This window comes from Antechinus flavipes, chromosome 6, assembly GCF_016432865.1.
Source record: "Antechinus flavipes isolate AdamAnt ecotype Samford, QLD, Australia chromosome 6, AdamAnt_v2, whole genome shotgun sequence".
Lineage (NCBI taxonomy): Eukaryota > Metazoa > Chordata > Mammalia > Dasyuromorphia > Dasyuridae > Antechinus > Antechinus flavipes.
The window spans coordinates 186716768-186735066 of NC_067403.1; the positions used below are offsets into that span (position 1 = coordinate 186716768).

The 18299-nt window shown below is 36.9% G+C and overlaps 1 protein-coding gene across 4 annotated transcripts in view; it reads left to right on the plus strand.

Annotated features, from left to right (window-relative positions):
- The window catches only part of SGCZ (sarcoglycan zeta), a 530018-nt gene that overhangs the window by 37029 nt on the left and 474690 nt on the right, over positions 1–18299 (plus strand). The window lies entirely within an intron of this gene.

The window sequence follows — 18299 nt, forward strand, 5'->3', positions numbered from 1 at the left end:
GGGCAGTTGGATAATGGGTATAGGAGTACCAGGAGAGGGGATTGCAGCTGCTTCAGAGAACTGGTAAGAGTTCCTGTGGAAGTTGAGAGGCTCAGTGCTGTAGTGATAGAGCAGGGTTGGTGTCCCAAGGCTGGGTGAGAGAGAGCAGGTTGCATGACAATGGCACAGGCTTCTGGGATCCCATAAAATATGGAGTTGGAGATCCCTTACAAAAGAGAAAATTTAAACTTGAGAGAAACTAGGAAAGTCAATAATAAAGACAAGAAGAGGGAGCATTCCAGGAATGAGGGATGACCAGACAAACTGTCTGGCACACCATGATATGGACCTAGTAGTATATTTTAAATATAGGAAGAAAAGGTTTTTTCCACTTAATAAATTTTTACAAGAACATATTATATGTGATTCATAAAATGGAAGAGGTTTATAATTTACATCAAAAAAGAACTTCAGATATGCCTCCAGCATCATATTAGTTGTATCACCCTGGATAAGTCATTTAACCCATGAGTGCTGATTACCATCTTTGTTCTCCCTTCTTTTTAGAAGAGTTATAAGGTGAACCTTTGTAAATTTGAATGTACTACAGAAATGTGACCTATTTTCTGAGGCTTATTCCTCCTTTCTACTTTCACTTCAAGCGTTTATTCAATACTTGTCATTTATGATAAATGGGGATGAGTTTCCCAGCTGGTAAGGGGCTTTTGGAGATCCCTTCCTGAAATTGCAGGGGCAGGCTATCTCTGACATTGATCCTTTGCATATATAAACCTATTCCCTTTTCCCATCTTTTTGGTAACCAATATACTAGCCAGTAATAACAGAGCTTGGATAAAAGGGTTTCAGGGGCTAACCTAGCAAACAAACGTAGGCACACTCCCCCCACCATGAATCTGAATTTGAAAAGTATTTGTGTAATGCTACCTGTGGGTATAAATGGAACTTGCCTGTGATTGATCAGATAACAAGTCAAAACATGACTAAAACTATCGACAAATAACAGCTATCTAAGCTTAATGAGAGACAGTAGGGTCTTGCCATCTCCAGTTGTCCTGATCTATAGCTTGCCACTGGACCTAGATGGAAGTGGAGAAGAACCTTTAAATCTAACTCACTTGTTTGTTGTGGTATCACCTCCCTGATTTCATGGTCCTCTTCAAGAATGAAGGACAAATTATACTATCCTCTAAGTATAAGGTGGCTGGCTCCCTCTCAGGCTTGCCATATCATTTATCTAATGCTGGGAACTCGACTTCCCCATGTTTCTCCAGAAACTCCAGTTTCTCCACTCTATCTCCAGAAACTGTGCCTTTGTATTTGCTGTTCCCCATTTCTTCCTCTGCTTCCCAGCCTCCTGGCTTCTGGAGCTTCCTTCAAGATCTACCTAAAGACCTTTTGCTGGAGGTCTGGACAACCAACTGCTAGTGACTTCTTCTCTCAGATATCTTACTCTATCTTTTACTTACCTGTATGTGTGCATGTATACATCCTACATAACTGTACATGGTTACATATTGTCTTTCTCATTCGGTTGTGAGGTTCTTAAAGGCAAGAACTATTTATTTTTCCTTTTGGGGGGATTTGGGAGGTATATCTTCAGCACAGGAAGTTGGAAACATTTAATAAAGGCTTGTTGACAGCCAGGTCATTTCTTAGTAGCTCCTTCAACTGTCCTCTGGGAGGAGCCAGCTGGGAATACCCACAGGCCATTCCTGCCCTGTTCCCAGAACTCCCTCCATGCTGGCCTGACCTAAATGATACTCATCAGGGAACTGGAAGAGATTTAGAAGAGATTAAGTCATTTTAGCAAAACCATCTCAAAATAGAAGAGAAATCTTCAGCAAAATAGAATGCTGTCTTCTCCCCACTTTATTATTATAGCATCGCAGCTTTTGTTTTTGATAAAAATCTATTGAAATTACCAAAACATTAAATCTAAATTTATTTTGAGTAGAATATGCTGTTAAATATATAATTTAAGGGCTGTTAAATATATAATTAAAGTGTTTTAAAGACACTCCAGCTTTTTCTTTTTAACTTTTCAGCTTAGTTTATAAACATTTACAGATTTTTTTTTTCTTGAAGACTTATCTGTGCCTTTTGCTTTTATATCAGATTTTTCTTTTTTTTTTGGAGGGGGATGGGAGAATTCTGAAGGAATGGTCCATGCTCTCTCCATTTTGGACTTCTCCTAGTAACAAAAATAACTTACATTTAAAAACGTTTTTATCTTTTATTTTTAATTTTAATTTTATTTTTTATAAAGCTTTTTATTTCCAAAACATATGCATGAATAATTTGACAACATTGACCCTTGCATAGCCTTGTGTTTCAGATTTTCTCCTCCTTCCTCCCACCTCTTCCCCCAGATGGCAAGCAATTCCATATATTTTAATCATGTTAAAATATGTGTTAAATTCAATATGTGTAAACATTTATATAATTCTCTTGCTGCACAAGAGATATCAGATCAAAAAAGAAAGTAAATGAGTAAGAAAACAAAATACAAGTGAACAACAACAAAAAGAGTGAGAATGTTATGTTATGATCCACATTCAGCTCCCACAGTACTTTCTCTGGGTGTAGATGGCTCTCTTCATCATAAGATCATTGGAACTGACATCAATCATCTCATTATTGGAAAGAGTCACATTCATCAGAATTGATCATCATATAATCTTGCTGTTGCTGTATACAGTGATCTCCTGGTTCTGCTCATTTTACTTAGCATTAGTTCACGTAATTCTCTCCAGGACTCTCTGAAATCATCTTGCTGATCATTTTTTATAGAACAATAATATTCTATAACATTCATATACCATAACTTATTCAGTCATTCTCCAATTGATGGGCACCCACTCAGTTTCCAGTTTCTTGCCACTATGAAAAGGGCTGCCACAAACATTTTTGCACATGCAAGTTCCTTTCCTTCTTTTAAGATCTCTTTAGGATATAAGTCCAATAGAAACACTGCTGGGTCAAAGGGTATGCACAGTTTGATAACTTTTTGAGCACAGAAGAGCTTAATTTTTTAAAATGCTCAATATAGTGCTTATATCTGGCAAGCTATACAGCATACTTCCCCATTAGTGCCTATTCTCTACCATGAGGAAGGACAGAGAGTTCATGATCTGGTCTCTAAGATATTTATTTGAAGGTTAGTTTCCTATCATTACATTGTCATAGACATTTTATAAGTGTCCTTTGGATACTTGCAGATTTTCTTAGGTTTTTATAAATTCCTCACTTTTGTCATCTTTTGTTGGACAATAGTATTCCATTACATTTATATGCCAGAATTTCCTCAGTAGTTTCTCAGTTGACAGTAACCTATATTTTTTGTTTTTTTCTACCATGAGGAATGTTGCAGTAAACATTTTATAATTGATTAGCTTCTCCCTTCCCTTTGTCTCTCTTTAGATATATACCCAATATTTATTCCTTTTTTGAGTCATTTGACCAATTTTCTGTATATGGGATTGGATCATCAGAACTGTTTTTATTTGGAATTCTAACAATAGCAGTATAATTGCATAGAAAGGTTCATGGCTTCTGATTCTGCCTTCTGGACCAAGCAGAACAAATCTAATCTTTCTTCTGCTTCAGTCCAAATACAGATATCATGTCTCCCTTAGTTTTCTCTCCTCCACACTAAAGAGTTCACATCTTTTGATTAGCCTGATAGTGCATGGATTCATCCCTTATCTACTGAGTTCCTTTGGACATTGCAGCTTGTCAGTATCTTTTTAGATAGTGGCATCCAGAACTGAACTCATACTCCAGTTGAGTCTGATAAGCATTGACTATAGAGGAACCAAATTGGGGCAGCCCCATAAAAATTTTTGATGCACCTCAGGGTATCTCATCTTCAGTAACTGTCACATATTTTTGACTTATTGACAGCTTGCAATTCACAAAAACAAACAAAAATTAAAAAAAATCAAGTCTTTTGTCAGACAAGTTGCTATCTAACCATGTCTTGCCATTCCTATTCTTGGGAAGTTTATTTTTTGAACCCACATGCAAGCCTTTATAGTCAATTTATCCTTTTAAAATGTCATATTTTGGGAATCTAGTATGTCTCAATCATTATGGAGCCTGATTCTGTCATCTAGTGTGTCAGCTCTCTTTCCTACCTAGATACTATTGGCAAATTTTAACCATGCCATCTGAGCTATTATTCAAGTCATTAATAGATTAAACAAAAATTAAACAGCACAAGATAAAGCATTGATCCCTGAGACATTCCACTGAAGACTTCCTGCCTAGGAGACATTACACCATTAGTGACTACTCTTTGAAGCTAGTCATTCAATTAAGTCTGATTCCATTTAATTGTGGTCTTACCTATTTTTTATCTCTCTATCTGTCCATCTATCATTATCATCTATTGATATAGCTATGTAGCCATTCAGATATTTATATGTGTATCTCTATATGTATGGATCTTCTCTATATGTATGGATCTACCTACCTATCTGTGTATCTATCTATGTATACATCATCTATTTCATCTATGTTTATTTATGAATCTATCTACCAATTGTCTATCTATCTTCTGGTTGAACAGTTTAATGGTATGCACTCTATATCCCTCTCTTTCTGCCACCTTGCCTCTATCCTTATTTTTCTGGATTTTCATTTACCATCTCTTTCGTTAAAGGATTCACATGGAGCAGGGTGGAAGAGAGCTCTCTCTTGGTTATTGATTGCAGAGTTCTTGCCAGAGTCCTCCTTAATTAGTTGACCCTTTACTTGGAAGGCACTCATCTACCTGAGAGTAAATGTGGTTTCAGAAAAGACTGAGGAATGGCCAACATTATGTTTGCTGCTGGGGAAATGCTGGAAGCAAAACAGAAATATGAATATGTTTTTGTCAACCTGACCAAAGTGACGAAGGCCTTTTGTATTTCACTCATCAGGACTTGATGGAATGTCGTGGTGAAATTTGGTTGTCCATCATAGGTATTATATGCCAGTTTCATGAAGGCGTACTTGCACAGGTTCTGGATAAGAGGTGATACTCTCATGCTTTTTCAATCACTAATGGAATAATACAGGGTTGTATGCTTGTTCCTTTGCTTTTTAGCATAGCATTCAGTGACTGTGAAAATGTCACCAAAGTCAACTACCACACTAACAGTAAACTTAACTTGCAAAAAATTATAAGCCAAAACCAAAGGGAAAGAAGAATTGCTCCATGACTTTTTGTTTGCAAATGATCATGCACTCCATGCAACCTCTGAGGCTGAGATGCAACAGTATGAATCGATTCTCTGTCACTTGTACTAATTTTGGCCTGACAGTTAACATCAAAGAAAACAGAAGTTTTCCACCAGTCAGCACTACACCATCTATACTTGAATGTTATGATACATTTATTTATCTTGGCAGTATACTTTCCAGAGATGTACACATAGATGAAGCTGACCCCCATAATGTCAGAGCTCATTCATCATTTGGGAGGCTATGAAAGAAAGTATGGGAGGGAAGAAGTATTAGGATCCACACCAAACTGAAGGTCTACATAGCTGTTATGCTAACCTCATTGTTCTATACTTATAAAACCTGGATGGTATTCTGTGGCCATGCTAGGAAACTGAATTACTTCCATTTGAATCACCTTAGAAAGATTCTTGACTTCAAGTCCAGTGCTGTATTCACAGCATCACTTATGTGGTCCTATCCAAGTTCATAGACCTCTTGAAATCTAATCCTTGGAAAACCCTTGATATCAGATTAAAAACTACTGGTTCAGAGGAGTAAGTCATAATCAAATGATTGAATAGATGTTAGTATACCATTGAGCTTTGCCCAGAATCCATGGTGACTTTGTTAGTCACTGTCATGTGCTCTATATTTCTGAGAAGAGAAAAAGACTTGGACCCCTAAATAAATGAGCATTTGGCTATATTCTTCTACATTTGTGGCAACACAGCTAAACTACTATACCAGAGTATGTTGACTTTGTATGAAAGTTAAGCTTCAGCAAACAAACCATTCAAGTAAGCCATGTGATGAGTAACAACCCAGGTGGGGCACTTGGCTGATCTCTTTGGGTTCTATGCTACACCAATTACCTGGTAAGGGATACTTTACTGATATTTCCTAATTGCCAACCTCCTTTAGCAATCAATGGTGGACACAACACCTGTTTATTCTAGAGACCATATCATTCTAGATGGTTTGATTGAGAAGCACCGTTGATGAGTCTGGGAAACTCTTGAAAGTTATTTTTTCTTCTGTTCTCTTGAAAATAGAAATGGTTATGTTGGGGTTAGATCACTGAACGTGGAGTCATCAGACTTCAATTTGACTCCTATTCACTTTTTGACTCTAAGCATTTCATTTCTCTCAGAGCCTCAGTTTCTCTTCTGTAAAATGGGGTATATAATCCCCACAAAACACTATATAGTGTGAGGGATTATTTGTCCTGTATTTCTATCTCTTATTATAATCACAGAGAAAGTATAACAGACTTCACTCACACTTTACTCTTTTTTTTAGCATTAGTTTCTAAACAATAATTTAAGTTTTATGTACATACCAAAACACATGGCTTTACACAAAAAGGCAATTAATAAATGCTTTTAAACTGAATTAGATGAAAGGTCCTTAATAGTTCAGTTCTTTCCTGAATCTCCATTTGCTTTATAAATCTCTTGACCATTGTTATATGATTTATACCTAGAGGCCTCCAATGATGGTGAACATCATACTTCCTGAGAAATAACATTCCATTTTGGGGAGAGCTCTTATTTGATGTTTTCTCATATATTAAACTGAACTTAGTTGCCTATAATTTCCACTCTTTGGGTCTAATCCATGAGATCATTGGATTTCTGAGTTTGAAGAACCCTCAGAGATCACCTAATCAATCACCTTTATTTTATTCTTTTTTAAACAGATAAATTCATAGGACATCAGTTAAGATTCTACCTCCATCACTCATTAACCTGTCTGAGTCTGGGCAAATAATCTTAGCTCTTTGGTCCTCTTCCAACTCTGGGTTTCTGATCCAAAGAAACTGGATCTGAGGAAAAGCAAGAGACTTATCTTGATTACTCAGGTAGATGGTAGCAGAGTTAAGATTCAACCCCATGTTTTGGGACTCTGACTTAGCAGAACAAATCTAATCCTAACTTTTCAGAGAATTTCAGGCCACTTTCACATACCCCCAAGTCTTCTCTTCTCCAGGTTAGATACCCCCATTTCCTACTTCAGTAGATGCTGAATTTTGAAGGGCTCCATCTTGGCCAATCTCCCATCTATGAATGCTGATGGAAATCTATAAATTTTTCATTTGATAACTTACTTGAATACTGGCGCCTGAAAGGATAAGAATGAATACAGAAAAGCTAGGATTTGACTGTAATTGGCAAATATGAGCTTTCCTAAAGGCAAAGTCCAAGAAAAGCTGCATCACCAATATTCAAAGTGCCCTGGTGAGTTCAATCAGAGGTGGGATGTATAGAACACTCCAGGACATACCTATGAATCTGAAGTGAGACCATAAATAATCCAAAGGGAACAATCTTTCTATAGAAATTTTCCTGAAAAGTTGGAGGCAGGCTTGGCTGAATAGGATATCAGTAAGTGGGGGAGAAATGTAATATCCCAGGAATAAAGTTAAGTAGTCTAATTGGAATTGTGATTATATTCAGGTCTCACTAAATGGCTGACCTGGGCTTCCAGAATGAAATGTGCTTAACTCTTGTCCTCTCTTTTCATCACTAGTATATGAATCCACCAACCAAATCAACTAAGAAACATTGATTAAGCATTTCCTATGTGCCAGCTCTGGAGATACAAAAAAGGCAAAAAAGCCCCCCCCCCAAAAAAAATATTTTCCATCAAAGAGTTCACAGTCTAATGAAAGTGGGAATATCTTGTAAATAACTAGATACTTGTAAGATGTATGAATATGAGGTAAAAAGGACAACTGAAGAAAGAGGGATTTAAGCTAAGTCTTAAAAGCAAAGAAAAGGGCAGGGACAGCATGCCGCTGTCCAGGTATGGCACACAGCCAATACAAAGGCAGAGAGATAGGAGATAGTATCATGTGTCATGTAGCACCAAGAATATGGTTGCAGAATGTATGGAAGGGACTGCAGTATTAAAAGACTATGAAAGCTATGAAGATGCTGGGTTGTAGAGAGCTTTAAATGCCAAATAGAATTTGATTTCTATATTTGGTTTCTCTTTGATACTAGAAGAAATAAGGAGCCACCAGAGTTAATTAGGTGGGGGTGTATATGACCTTGGAAAGTATATGACTTCCTTGGGAAAATGGATGGAAAGAGTAAAGCCAATAGAAGATTTTTTTCAATAGTTCAGAAGAGAGTGAAAAAGTCATCTATTTAGGTAATGGCTGTGTTAGTCGAGAGAAGGGCATATATAAAACATTCTGTAGAGGAAGAAATTACATAGTTTGGCAATTGGTTAACTGTTGAGGAGGTAGTGAAGGAGAGAGAAGTTGAGGAAAATATTGAGGTTATGAATCAGGTGACTGGGAGCACAGTAGGACTCACACCATCTTAACTCATTAGCAGTTTAGATTTTGGGAAGAGGGAAAGCGTGCCCTCTTCTATTTGACTGTGTGACAAAATGGCAAAGCTAATCAAAGGAAAGAATCACAATAGCTGACCTCATATGAGTCATTTTTAATTGGAGTCATCTCCTCTCCCAAGATCCAGAGGAAGTCTGGATCTATGTTGATGATATCTCATTAGAAAAGCAGAGAGCATTTAATAGATTAAATGCTAAAAGATAAATAGATATTTTATATAGACTTATTTAATACATGGAATTTATTTTTTCCATTAGATTGTTTCACTCTTTGTAACCCCAATACTTTCATATCCTAGTCACCTCATAAATAAATGCTGGATGATTGATCAGAGTGATGATTTTTTCCAATGAGGCAGGAGATTAGTGGGCTTGGTGTGGATAGGGATATTTCTATTCCTAGTCTCATGAGCGGTCTACTGGATTCCATAAGGAAACCATTCACATTCCTTATGTTGAGGGAACAAGATTTGATTATTAGGCATTGGAAGAGAGCAGAAAATATGCAAATCACTTAATCTTGAGCATCAAAAAATGGTGGTTGCAAAATTCCTTTGAGGGTAAGACAAAGAAGGCAAGTCAATATGAAATCTGTGTTATATCAAGGTTCAGCAAGCCGTTTTTATATTGGTTCTTTCTTACATCCATCTATTTATAAACAAGGAAATTAATTAATTCATCTCTTTTTCTCAACTATTTATCAATCCATTCATTCATTTAACTTTCAGCCCCTTGTGTGTAGAGTCCATGCTGGTTGTTCTGAAGGATATAAAGTTTACATAATTCAAAATCCTTGTTTTCACTCATGGAACTCAGTTAAGCAGAATGGTGAGGTCTTAGAGCTGGAGGCATCCAGGCAATACTGTCACAGGATGTTTTGAGATATTCATTCTCACTCTCGATCTATGTACTAAATAGGATCTTTCATCTTCTCCTGTAAACTGTACATAACACATAGTTCTTCCTTTGGGTACTTTTCTTCCTAAGCAAGTTCCCCTGCTTTCAGTCAGTAAGGATTTAAATTTCCAAAATTTTTACAGCTTAAATGTCATACAAGTTTTAGAGCTGGTAGGGACCTCAAGGCCATCCAGTTTAACATCCTTGTTTTAAGAAGAAACTGAGGCCCAGAGAGATTAATAACTTGCCCCAAGTTACATAAGTATCTGAAGCCGGATTTGAGCCCAGTTTTTGCCAATTCCAACTCCAGCAACCTATTTAGCACACTACACTGTCTCTCAAGTAGTGGGTGGCTATGTATTGGAAACTTGGGAATACAGCAAATTTTCATTATCAATGAAGAAAATTTCCTCCGTGTTATAGCATCCTTGCCATGTGAAGCTCACATATCAAAGCATCCATTTATGACATATTCTAATCCATTCTTCTTTGATAGACATCTTAGTTCTGGGTTCCTGGCCTAGGACTTGAACCCAATGCTTCATATATTTGGGGTTGGTGATTGAAAAGCTATGGCTGATGACAACTGGGAGACATTAAAGAATGCAGCCACAATCCTAGAGTCTGTGGAAGCACTGCACTCAAGAAATAAGGGATACCCAGGTACTTGGTGGCTTAGGCATTTGAACTCTCACACCATGGGAGGACCCCTGGTTGGTTTTATAATCAACAGTGATGTGCTTATAAATCTCTCGGTGAATTGAGTTTGGGGGCTGGAGTGAGGCCCTTTGGGGAATCCAAGAATGCTTTGTCCTCTGCTATATATAGGAAGAGGCCCCAACTTTGCACCTGGACTGGTCCAACTTGGAAGTGTCAAATCAAAAACCAAACAGTGCTGGTGATCATGAGAAAATATTTCTTCCGAGCCTTCGATTCTTTTCCAAATCAATCTTATCTCTTCATCAATAGTAAGGCTGACTCTACTCCAGCATTCTCCATTGCTCCACTTGATCCACATTGGGGAGTCTCAAAATTTTCAATTGGCAGGTCAAGGAAGAACAAAGACAACAAAGACCAGGATCCTTGGACCAAGGGGAAGAAACCATGGCTCTTATGAATTCAACTGGAGGTCCTTCGTCCTTGATTATTTTTCTTATTTTTTTTAACAAATGAGAATTATTCTTCCTGCTATGTATATCATTTACAACTGCCTTCATGCTAATTTTTCAATTAACTCATAACGTTAATGTCCAGTCAATAAGATGCCAGCCCATTCCCAGGTATCCAGAAACTGGGCATGAGCTAGCGTCCTCTCGACTGGATATTCATATCACCTGCTCCCCTTTCCTGCTTCTAAAGTTGATCTGCAAATTTCTTTTCTAACTTGAGTGGAGAGTATGGTTTCCAACATCACCCCCCGCCTGGATAAGAATCATAATTACTTGTGAGCTTAGAGAAATGTTGAACATCATGGATCCTGGAACATGTGAATTGTTCCAATCTCATAAGTAATGGCACTGCCCTGCTTTGTTGCACAAATTTAAAAGATTAAAATTTAAAACATCAGACACAGAAATAAATCCTATCTAATGAGGTTTAAATCACCTCATTGCCTAATATGTTTGCATGGATGATACAGACAAAAAATAAACTGCAGCTTTTTTGCTTTTTCCAGGTCAGTCTGGCAGATTGTACAGAAAAAATAAAAAATAATAAAAATAAAGTGTTTTCTTGATCGTCTGGGCAGAAGAATATCGGCATAGTTGGTTCATGGTGGTTCAATTAAGCCTCCATTTCAAATGTTTACCTGAGCTAATAATATATAAAATGCTTTGAAAACCTTAAAATGCTATATCAATTTTGATTATTATTCAATCTCCAGCTCTGCAGAAGACTGTAAAATGTCTCAGAATTTCAGGCTTTGTTCCTGTCTGGAAACCAGGTTAATTTCCTTAAAAAAAAAAAAAAAAAAAAAAAAAAAAAACTTTAATTTTATTTTTCAATTCCATATTCTCTCCCTTCCTCCCTCTTCCCATTCCCATTCCCATTCCTCAATACTCATTATACATATTAAGTCATATAAAACACATTTCCACATTAGCCACACTCTTTTTTTACAGTAATATTACATGGCAATCATAAACCATAGTTTATTCAGCCATTTTCCAATTGGTAGCTGTTCACTTGGTTTTCAATTCTTTACCACCACAAAAAGAGCAGCTATAAATATTATTTTAATTTGGGTCCTTTATTTTTGCTTTGAGCTTTTTGGGGTACAGACCTTGTAGTGATATGGGTGGATCAAAGAGTATGCACAAATCTTATAGCCTTTTAGTCATAAAATTCAGGTTAATTACTAAGATGAATTTAAGAAAATTCATTTTGAGTTGCGACAGCCATGGATTTGGCAGCTGGGAAGGAAGAGGCACCTCCTCTGGGGTTAGACACTTTCATTTCTAGAGTGAGTCCTCTGGGTAGAAATCTATCTACCCCAGTTTCATCAAATTCTGTTGTCTATACATTGAAAGCTGTAACTCACAAATTATCTCACGCTCATCAGCTAGAGGATACCATTGGCTTATGGAAAGGGAAAATGCTAAAAGGGCATTTTATCTGTGGACCATAGCCACAAAATTACTTGGTAAGCCTGAGGGGCATTCTCCCACACAAATACATAGCATCAGTAAGAGTATCCACATATATACAGTCCCCTAGGCAAAGGGAAATATATGGCCAATATAAGTCACACTTCTAAGGCTGCAGGATTTTGATGTCTTTTCTCTTCTTGACATCTTTAATTTTCTTGGGTCCGTTTCCCTTCCAGGTAAGTCATAATTCTGGGATACCTGACCCTATTCCTCAATCCATGTGGTATTTTTATTGGGTACATCACACTGATGCTAGGCTGCAGTCTCCTCCATTTCCAGGCTCTGGCTTAGCAAAGATAGCTGTCCTAGAGCATGAAATCCCTTTTCTTCATTGCAGAAAGTCTAAGAAAAAAGTGGTCAATCTCAACTGATGAACTCAGGGTGAGAGGGAGGATCTTTCTATAGCTTCTATAACCTAGTGAGGGGGTTCCTTCACAGATGTCTGTGCCTCAGAATACTATGCTCAGTGGCCAGTTCTCTTCAATACAATCCCAGCTAAAGATACACATGGGGATCAATCAGGAATTGCTGCATCATCTCAGTTTTTTTTTAAAGCTTATGTCCTCCACCAAAAGCCCAGTGCATCTCTCCCCCCCCTCCTGCCATAACCACAGCAGATCAGGTATTTCTCCAGGATCACTCCTGCATACTCAAATCATAATCCAGATTTTCTATTTTATTGTGTTAAGACTTGCAAAATAGCCATCATTAATGCAGAGGCATAAAATCTGCATGAACTCACTTGATCCTTCTAAGAACCATTGTGAGCTTGATGCTGTTACCAGATTAATTTCACAGATGAGAAAACTGAAACAGAGAGACATTGAGTGACTTATCAATGATCATAGAACTAGTAAAGTGTTTGAGGCAGTACTGGAATCCAGAGCTTCCTCGTTCCAAGTGCTTCTCTATTCACCATGGTCCACATTGCATCCCTGGCTGGCAGCATCTTTAGAATTCTTTATAGCCCCTGCTCTTGAGCATATGGAATTATGTGTTTAAGTGGCTGTCTGAAATATGCACAGCTATTTTCACTGTCTCTAATGTAATTTCTCTAGCAGTCTCCAACAATGTTTTGAGCGATTCATTTATTTACAGATGTTTCTAAAGCACCTGCTGTGTGCAGAATACTACCTTTAGACAGATCTAGATAGGATTGTAAAGCAATACTGATCTCTATAGCAGTTGCTCATCTACATTTATTTGGAAGGGTGGGAGAAAAGGGACATAAAAGACCAATTTTCTTGGTCATATTGAACTCTTCTGACTCCTGCTGGTAGAGCTCATGGGGCTTTGTACCTATTGTCACATACTACCTTATGAACTACCTTATGAATTCCTCTCATTCATTTCTCTATAAATTCCTTCCACCTCCAAAGTTAAATTCCCACAACTCAATTTCAGATCCAAAGAACATAACTTTAAAAAACATAAAAATATATACCCATAGGTAAGAACTACTATAAAATTGCATCATTTTTCTTTCTAGAAGGAAATCTTATTTAAACATCCTCTTTTACAAAATCTCAATTGTTCTGCAAATCTGCTGTTTTATCCATGAATGTGTAGCCTCATTTGTGTTTCAATACTTCCTTCATTGTACCACCATGATGATTTAATGAGTCTTGTGGTCCTAAACATTTGGAGACAAATATAGTTTAAAAAAATAACCTGGTTTCTAGACAGTTTGATTCTCCCAATTCTGAGCTATTGCATATGCATATATAATTCCTAATATTTGGAGAGCAACATGAGCCTCTTAGCTTAACTACTTTCTTTGATTCAACTTATCAATTTTGTAAAACAACTAAAATTGCCATAGCTTCCTGCCATTTCAGAACAAATCGAATCAGTTGGTTGTTTTAGCCTGGTAAAAACAAAATCAGAGTTTTCCCTTTTTAGGCCAAAATCATTCATTCTTAGGCAACCAATAAACTTGGATGTTTATGATTATACTTTTCCTCAAATAAAACAGTCTTTAAACTCCATTCAATATATGCTCCTCCTCCACTCAATCCCTGTCCATTTACCTGAGTGAATCATCATCCATATAACACCCACCAATCTCTCCTTTCATAACCTGGGCTCTTCCTACATTCTCAATCTTTTTATATTTTACCCCTCCATGAGTCTGTAATAGAGTAAGCTGGCCTTCTTGTTGCTCTCCAGAAAGACATTCTCTCTCTCCTTAGTCACTCAATAAGTACTTTTTGAGCACTTACTATGTGCCAGACAATGTGTTAAGTCCCAGGGATATAAATAAAGGCACAAAATAAAAAATGTTTTTTCACTAGCTGTCCCTCATTTTGATAATGTTGCCTTTCCTCATCACTATCTCTTGGCTTCCTTTAATTCTTGGCAAGAAGCCTCTGTCTGGTCACTATCCATGTTACTGCCTTACTTTGGATACTACCTTCCATTTATCCCATATGGATTTTATATGTGAGGGCCAAGATTACTTTAATTTTTTTTTGGTATCTCTATCACAATGCCTGATATATATAGGAAACACTTTTTAAAAAATGCTTGTTGACTTGTTGATTTGATGTGAATGATCAGTTCTCAGGATAGATAAAAGGAATAAGTGATTGGAAAAAAAATCACAGAGCGCTTGAAAAAAAAGATGAATTAGAGAACATCAATGATCACCAATTGATGAATCCTCTCTTTGATCTCTACTAACTATGCATGTATTGAGTGAAAATGTCCTTGGTGAAACTATGAGAAAGGAACAAGAGGTCTTTAGTCAATAATCTATAGAAAATCCTGTTTCTCTATCCAATTGACTGAAAGGTAGAGAGTGTACAATATCCCATTGTGTTTATTGTTTGTTGACAATATAAACAAATTTGATTTGTTATGGCAACATGCGCGCTGAAAGACACTTCTTCAACATTCCTTCAAGCATCTCCTGTGCATATTTGATTTAAGTTTCAATCAATTGTAATAAGATTCCGTGACAGGTGTAACAACAGATACAACTTTGCTCAACTATCTGCTGATATCAATCAAGTTGGAAAGCTGAGGGATGTGTTCTCACCAGTGGAGTTTGCCACAGTTATAGAGGTCTGCCAACAAGAAGACTAAGTGGAAGAAAAATCCCCTATGGAGGGGCTAGTCCTGCAGAAGCTGTTTTTTTTTTTTTCTCTTTCCACATGATATGCTTGCCAAAAGCCTTGGGAACATCCTAGAATCTCTTAAATGCTATTCATCACTCCTCAGAAGAGATTGGTCTAACAATCATAAAGGAGTGGGGAAAAAAAAAAAAAACAAGTGGATTAAGAATGACTACTGTACCTGGAATGACATGCAATTACACAGACAATTTATCGAATTAATCAATTAATATATACATCTTCAAGAAATAATACAGATGAGCCCTATAGAAATGACTAGATTGCATTAAGACATGATCCAGCCCTTTCAATAACCCTCAAATTCTTTCAGGGTGAGGAGGGGAACCCTCTACTATCTGATTGTGAGTCATTAAATTCCACAATGCAGGTCATCCATAGGACAATATAGAAATTAAAGTGGATATAAATAGGTTGCAACTTCTAGCAAGTGATAACTTGTGGGCATGAAGTGTATATGAAATATAGAAAATGTCATCAAAGATGTGTACTACTGAAAAAGAAGGCAGACTAATAATCAATGAAAAGTGAAAAATACAGCATGGGTGTCCAAGGGAGTGAGGTTCCCAGGACAAGGTCAAAGGAGTATTGCAGGGGTTCTGTACTGGGGGCTGTGGATTTTAAAAAATGCATTTTTAGCTATATTTTAACATGGTTTCCTTTGTAATCCCATGTGTTGCATTTTTATGTATTTAAATGCATTTAAGTACATTAAATAAATTTCTTTAAGCAGGGGCTTCTAGGCTTTATCATATTGTTGCCCAAGGGGTCCAATACACAAACAAGGTGAAAAACTTATGAAGTAGAGGAAGGAATCTAGCTCATTTAGGTGAACATCCTGTGGAGGCTGTCTGGAAGACAGATATAAGATGTATATATAACAAGAAATCATTGTGGGACTGATAAGTTGTGCTGATAATATGGTGGATCAATATTTTCCAACTTCTTTTTCTTTTCTTCCCCTCACCAGTTATTATTTTAAAGTTTGGAGCCATCCATCATTTCCCATGAACTAAATGTAAGCATCCAGAGTATTACAATCCTGGAATTTGGCAAAGATTCCACACCAAAATGGCCACACAAGTCAAAACAAAACAACTTTCTGAACAAAATATCACTTGGGATACATTCTACTGAATTGATTGCCTGAATCTAAACTGAACTAAAGGAAATAAACAAACAAACTTACATTTAGAGAATTATAGCTAGGATCCTGTTTCTCTCTTTCTAGCCAACCTGAGCAAATTTGTACATCTTTGATGCACCTATTATAGAATGCTGTGTATGGGGCGGGGGAGGATCTATGATGGGGGCCTTAGCATAAACAAGCACTCAGTAAATTAGCTATTTGCCATCCAATAATCCAATTTTTAATCAATCAAGCAGATCAGTTTATACTTGCCTTTATTAAACACTTACTGTTAAAGACAAAGTATTAGATTCTTAGGTTACAGATACAAAAAGACAAAGCAATATCTATCTACTCAAAAGGACATGATAGTCTTCAAATAAGATACAACAGATATATTTGTAAGTATAAGAAGAAGAAATACATATAAAAGTGGTTATATATAAAATAGATAGGGAGAAGAATACTTCCAGTATTACCCATTCCCTGCTAAGTTGTTACCTTATATAGATAGATGTACATGGTGTCCAGAATTGGATACAGTATTTTAGTTCTGGAAAGAACTAGTTCTTTCCCTGGATGCTGCCCATGGATCTCTTTGATGTGAGTGTCTGGAATTCTACTGGGCAGACTACAAAATAGCTGCCTACTAGCACCCTAAAAAGTTAAGCACTGAGCAAGTGCTGGATCCATTCTGATCATTGGTAAGCCCCACTAGTGGGGTTGCTGTCAGCAGTCATGGACCAGTCCTTTTTTATTGACCCATCTAGGGGAATTTGAAAATTCAAAAACCTAAGAATAGGAAAAACAATGAAGGGCAGGTGGAAACATGTCAGTAGTTTGGGACAGTTAAACTCTTTAGGAATAAATGCTGACCAAATGACAAGGTTCTTACACCAAAATATTTTTAGCCAAAGCTGATGCACTAAAAAAAAATAAATAAATAAAGCATTACTTGTCAAGAAATCCATGTTTGCTTCAGTTTTGCCTTTTTAAAACTGTTTTAAGGGACTCTGTTATTGGAGTTTGTCCATCAGCTTCCTGGGATTTGAAATATGGAAGGAATCCTTGGCGGAGTCCTTCCAGGGGCAACAAAATGGCATAAAATTCACAGACTTTCTAGGTATCTAGAAGCTGGTTTAGTTAGCATGGCAACAAGGACAAAGTGAGGTGGGAGATCCCAGGCACACCCTAGAAGAAGTGGCTCACTTTGCTTAGTCACTGACCTGACCCTAAGACTTCCAGCTCAACAGACTGGTTGGAGGGGTCCATCTCAGATACTCAACTACTCAGTAAATCATTTCATTTCTTTGCCTGCTTTCTCATTCCCAAAATGTAAGGACTGGATTCTGTGGCTTCTAAGGTCTCTGTGCTCTAAATCTAGAGTCCTGTGATTTAAAGGAGAATTCAGATGAAATGGGTAACACTCTCCCTGCATACCAAGAATTTATAATATGTACTTAAATAACATTTCAAAAGGTACAGAATATTTCCAAGTCCATTCATTCATAAAGCATTAAAGAATCTGCTCAGTAATAGTTACTATATGAAGTACTGGTCATGCCAAGTTCTTTCTTATTGAGCTTACATTCTAGTGAGGCGACAAAGACTTGTGTATATAATTAGGTATAAAATATATGCAAAGTAGAGAAAAAGTGTTTTCTCAGGAAAAAAAATATTAAAAACTGAGGAAATCAAAAAAGGCCTCCTCAAATCTATGGTCAACCATCTTGTCCACATACTGTTATGCTCAATTTCCCTTTCAGGTTGATGTGCATTTGAAAATTTTAAGCAAGTTTGGAGAGTTAGGAATTAGGAGTTTTTCAGGTGGAAAAAAGTACATCCAATGGACTCTATATATGTCCTAAGTGAAATTTTGAGCCCTCTTTCATACTTGTCCCTGGCCAAGAGGCTTTTTCTTTT